Below are 6,000 nucleotides of genomic sequence, written 5' to 3'. Positions count from 1 at the left end.
CGGCGCCGGTGTGCGCGGCTGGAGGGCTCCGAGGCGATGCGACGTTCCCTGCGAGCTCAGCCGCGCTCCCGGGGCCTTGCCTGCGGCGTGCGCAACAGCTGTGCGGCCGCAGGTGAAGTTGCAGGGGTAGAATAGGGTGACTTCTTCCCGCTCGCTTGTTCCCGCACGGCATGATTAGCGACCTTTACCTCGCAATTAGTGATTAAAATCTTAATTAGGATAACGCTTGGTATGTGCTCTTCTCCTGTTTGAACCATCGGCTCAAACATAACAAAATCCAGCCTCTGGTGGATGAAGCAAAATAAAGATGTCTTTGGTTTCACGTGTTGTTAGTGGCTGGGGACAAGCCAAAAACTGCAGGACACAACTGGTGACCGTGACAGGGCTGCACAGGGTGCGTGTTGGTTACCAGGGTGCTGGGAGCTTTGCCCATTCCTCTCTTGGGTTGTTTTGGCCCTGAAGCTGTGAATCTTGGCATGATCTGTAAATGCTAATGGAACTGCTGAAGGAAATACTTTATTGTTTCTGACTGATGCTAAAATACCTTGTGTGCTTTTATGGGTAAATCAAAAAGTTGATCCAAAGAGAGATCATCATGGCTCTGCTTATTGTAGGACATTTGGTGTTGTTGCATTCTAACACTTACTGCCAGCATCTATGGAAGATGAAGCTGGGGCAGTTTTTTGTAGAAATGAGAAAGGGAGTAGAGCTCTTTATGAGTACAGTTCCTTAGATTCAACCTCTGGCTGTCATGTCAGGAAGTCTGATAAACTGCTTAGTACTAAGTTGCAAGACACAGAAGCATTTACTGAATTCTAGTGGAGTTCAAGCATGAAGTAACTGAAATTGACTGTTTTGTTATGTTCCTTAAGGCACAAACCAGCCCCAGAGCTAGATGGAAGGAGGGTGGTGAACATGGTGCTTTATTAAAGCGGAATTGCAAGACTAGCCTAAGAAAATGGGGACTGTCATATCAAGCAGATTACAAAGAAACTGGAATATACATAAATGTGATATATTACGGGAGAGTTAATGAAGGAGGTGAGCCACAAATGGTCAGTCTGCAGGCCTTTGTGTAAGTTGTTGTGGTCTGTATGGATTTTCACAAAGCATTTAACAAGTTCCTTCACCTAAGACTTCCTAGTTTCTTGACTCTATTATAGAGTAAGAGACTCTTTCCCGTAACTGTTTAAAAGCTGGAAGTAGAGTGAATACAGAGTTACCAGTTTGGGCTCCTTTGAACAAATAACAGTCAGAATATGTAAACTGTTTAGAAAACAAAGGTGGAGCATTTATAGCAGACAAATGTTTCCAGGATAGATAAAAGGCGAGGTGCTTGAGATCATTCTGTAACCCTTCGGTGATCTCAAACATCAGAAATTCAGCAAGTGTCATGATAGTTTGGGCAATTAATCAAAATCAAGATGATGTCACTGTGATATTGCACAACTAAAGCTGACGGGTACCTCGCTTATTGTCAGTGGTGTTGGTCACCCTCTCTTAGTAGAGGTACAGTAGAGCTTGGAAGACGTACAAAAGAGCAACACAAGTGGCAGAAGAATAAAACGGCTTCTGTACAAGAAGTAATGAAATAGATAAAAATTCTTTAGCCTGGGAAGTAACTTGGTAAGGGTTTCAAAAACTATGAATTATTAGGGAAAGTTGCATTCATTGTGATTGTGTCCTTACAAAAAAAAAAAAAATAGTGTCAATTGAAAAATGAAATTAGGAAGCCATATGTTTAAAATAATCAGAAGGAAGCGCTTTTTTCCTACACAAGACATGGGCAAATGCATGGCCAAGATTTTATACCAGAAATATTCCAAAAAGGGTTATACTGATTTGATGAGGGTGGATGAGGTGGAGCTGTACATGTTGTACTTCTGGCTCAAATATTTATTTCAGTAAACGTACTGTAGGATGTAGGATTGTTTTATTTGTGGGTAATTGTGATGGGAATGTCATAGAGTGCTGAGCTACCAAAGTTGGGTCATGAACTCTAGTCTCAAGATATGACACATGCTCTCCTATGAAAAATTAGAAAACTAAGATTTCTAAGTCTTAAAAACTTAACTGAGGAAGAATGGATATTCATCATGACAGAAATGAGTGCAAACTGTCTCTTCCTATGAAAATACTAAAGAGAGACAAATCTAGGTGAAACCATGTTTGAAATAAAGGCAGGTGATTCTTCAAGCAGCAGCTGTGGGTATAGAACACTCTTGTAGAGGGATGCTGTGGATGCTAAAAACTTGAAGACTGCATGACTTTATCAGAAATCAGTGAAAGGTTCTACAAAGTATGTAGAAACCATGTCCAGCTCAGGAAATCCCTGGACTGAACATAGTTGAAAGGATGTTAGACAAAAACATAAATGTTTACTTCCCATCTTCTTATTCATCCCTGAGCATCTGCTTATGACCCCTTCAGAATACCAGGCTAGACTGACTACTGGTCTGACTGTGAAAACGGTCCTTATTTTTTGACACATCTTCATCAGCAAATTAATGGATTTCAGAGGGAGTCTAATTAGTGGTGGATTTTCCTTTACATAGTTAATTCTTATATCATTCTGACGTATCTCCTAATTTTCATAATATGAAAAGTGGAGGGCTTTATAGCAGTAGCTATAATAACTGTAAGTCACCTGTTCTCAATGTAATCAATGTAAGTCTGACAGTATTTTAAATTCTGACAGTTTCATTTTTTATGCAACTTGCTTAAAATGTTAGTTTACAGAAGTGTGTTTGAGAAGTGAGGAAATTACGTTAGTATATAATAAAGCATAGAAATGGCTCTATTTGAAACTATTAAGAAAAACTGAAAATAAGATCATTCTGAATTTATTATTTCTACTAGAAAGGTACCTGTCCAGCAAATCTGAGCTGTATCAACATATTTAAAAAGTAGATAAAGATTCAACTTGCCATGTCATCTACTCTGTTTTGAGTTACTTCTGCAAAACTTTTGCCAGGAGGATCAGCAGCTGTCTTATAAGTAGGAATGGTTTAAAGAGAGGTAGAAAGGCATTGATAAACTGCTTCTGCAGGATCTTTTAATCTGTTCAGAGATGGCACTGTATTGAATAGTGAAACAGGCACAGACTGGGGGGGAAAAAAAAAAAGATGATGTTGCTGACCTGGAATGACCTGTGCTGGTTGAAAAATATTGTTACAGAGACTGTCCTCCTGGAAACCTCTTGAGTTCAGCCTACATCTGTGGTCTCAGCATACTTTCATGCAAGCTCCTTTAAATGTTCAGAAGCACGTGGCCCTCTGCATCTGGCCCTTTGCCACATCCCACTGCTGCTGTGCAGTAATTAATCTGTTTGACATGGGTAGTGCACGTGCATTGTGCTTCGGAAGGAAGCGTCCATTTGGTCTTTGGTTCACTCGAGAGGTTACTGGTCGGTTTGAAGGATTTGCTGAACTACCCTGGGGTGATTAATAGACTATTCTTGATGATAAAAATAGGATCTTACCACCTTATGTGTATGTTTCATTTGCATTTTTAAGACATTTTTCTTACCTGCATCAAAATCTACCTGGCCAAGAGCTTCCAAAACTGAGAGACAGGGAGTAAAGAATGCCAGTTTTAATAAAGTCAGTGTCTCTTGTGCGCTAGGAGTGTGTCGTATGGATTGCTCATGGAGAACCAACTCAAAGCCAGAGCTCTGACTCTGAGATGTTTATCCAGACCTTCCTCGAGACTTATAATTCTTCAGGTTGTTCCAACTTTTTTAGTAGTCATGATGCAGTAGCAGTGGTAAGTAATTGAAATTGTAGGAGAGAAAGTAAATCTGGTTGTTAGAGCTGCATTTTGAAATGAGGGAATGAGAGGAGCCTATCATGGAAAATAATACTACTTGGTTGTGTTACTGCTGCTGGATTTGGCTGGATAAATGAGCCAAGGAGTAACTGTTGCAGTACAGTCTGTTCTGCATTGCTGCCTTCTGATTTTCATGAAAGAAGTTAGGAGGAATTTCAGGGTAGGCATATGAGGTGTCTTCAGCTGCCACTTCTTCCTTCAAGCTAATTTTATATTCTTTTTCAAGAAGCAGCATACATGAGCTGCGTTGTTTGTACTTCTATATCTGGAATGTTCTTCATACATCTTAAGTAGTAAAGAGCTAAAGTTTTGAAGTAAGGTACTAAGATGTTTGGTTGTCAGCTATACTTTAAACATATGCTTTGGTGCTTTTTGTAACATTTTCCCAGCTTCATAGATCAGAACCTTATCTTCTGTTTTTCTGGATGGATTGTGAAGGAGCAGGCATCTGAGTATCAGCTGACAAACTAGAGTAGCGACATCAATGCCAATGTTAATGCAAGAGTTATTTGGAAAGATCAGTGATCATGCAGAATTCTCAAGATGCTAGTTCCATATTTGTTGAAAATACAGATATGTTTCCATCATCCAGGTAATTATTAATGTTTTCTGAAGTTTATTGCCCATAGGTCTAAAATGTTTATAGACTAATTGTTTCAATATAGAAACTGTCGCCATTCTTCCCACTACTGGGAAATTATGGAAATAAGTAAATTTTTCAATTATCCTATGTCCAACTCAAGAAAAACACCCCGAAACAACAACAAAAATGAGTTGGTTCAGAGCATTGGAGAATTAGTTATCTTTCACTGTGATCTTAAGCCTATAACTTAGGATATGTTTTCTTATCAGAATGTTACACAGAAAATCTTCATTTACGTGGTATGCTTTTTTTTTTTTTAATGGATTAGACTGTGGCATTGTGGAAGCCTTTGTTTAAACACAAGGGAAGTGATAACCTGGCTCTGTCTCTTTTTCCCAAAAGCTGAGTACTATAGTACTGATGTTTGAGGACTGTGAGCTTGGGTCTCAGTAGACATCACCAGTACCTTGTAAGTTCCCATTCCTGCAGACCTCACGCTGCTTGCACCTCTTTCTGTTCACTTTGTCTAGTTTGCAGTTCAAGATAAACATTCAGATTTTCTCCTAATAATTGAAGCAGAAAGTCTGTCTCATTTTAAAGTGTGGCTTCCAGCAGCTCTGAAAAGAAGCAGAGAGAAAATAGCCTGTTTTTTAGAAATTTGTGCAAGTTTTGGTGGAGTAAAAGAGTATTCCTCTGTTGAGTACAATAAAGTACGGGTTTCACAGAAAGTGTTACGTATGGGCTGTGGTGTGTTGTTTCTGCACAAGCTAGCACAAGTACCTGCCATTTCATTCACCACTGTTTCCCTGTTTGTCAGTGCTCTGAAATGCCAAGTATGACAAAAATGTTGAAAGGCAACTTCTCTGGCTTCTCTGAATGGTGTTCAGAGGTGTTCAGTTATAAGACAACAGAATCTGATATGAGCTTACTGGAAGATAACTGTCACTGGTTTCATAACTGAACTATTTTATTTATATGAACTTAAAGTGATCTGAAACATTACCACCTGTAAAGTGATTAATCTTAATCAGTGTAAAGCTTCTCAACTGGAAAAGGTACTTGCCATTCAGAATTATCAGAAAAATTTGGTGTAAATGTCTTCTGTTTTGCATATTAACCCAACATGTAATTTCACCTGGTCTATGGTGAAATTTCACCTGGTCTACGGTCTCCTTCAGCAAGGAGATGTAATAGACTTCCTTGCAAATCTCCTGCTGAGCTTCATGTTCTGTACAGGATGCTGTGTATGATGATTCTGTGTGGAAGATCATTATATTGAACTGCTGTATTCTTGAATTTCGTGTTAACGTATTCTGGATAGTAGGTAGCACAGTGGATTGACATCTTTTGGTGGAAATGCCATTCTGGGCCACAGCATCTTTCTGACAGCAGAAATGGGATCACTAATGTTTTGTGATTAGAGGACTAAGAGAGAAGCCAATGTGCAGAAACTTGTGCATGATGTTTTTACAATAAGTTAAAAATTGTTTACTGCTGTTGATAGTTTCAACTGTTGTTTCAAATATTGTCAAATTATTGGTTTTAATTGCAACGACACTATGCTTTAGCTTTCATCTGTCTGAATTCTA

This window comes from Merops nubicus, unplaced genomic scaffold (assembly GCF_000691845.1).
Source record: "Merops nubicus isolate BGI_N331 unplaced genomic scaffold, ASM69184v1 scaffold9715, whole genome shotgun sequence".
In the NCBI taxonomy this organism is placed as follows: Eukaryota; Metazoa; Chordata; class Aves; order Coraciiformes; family Meropidae; genus Merops; species Merops nubicus.
The sequence above is the reverse complement of the archived record's forward strand: the minus strand, read 5'-3'. Positions refer to the sequence as shown.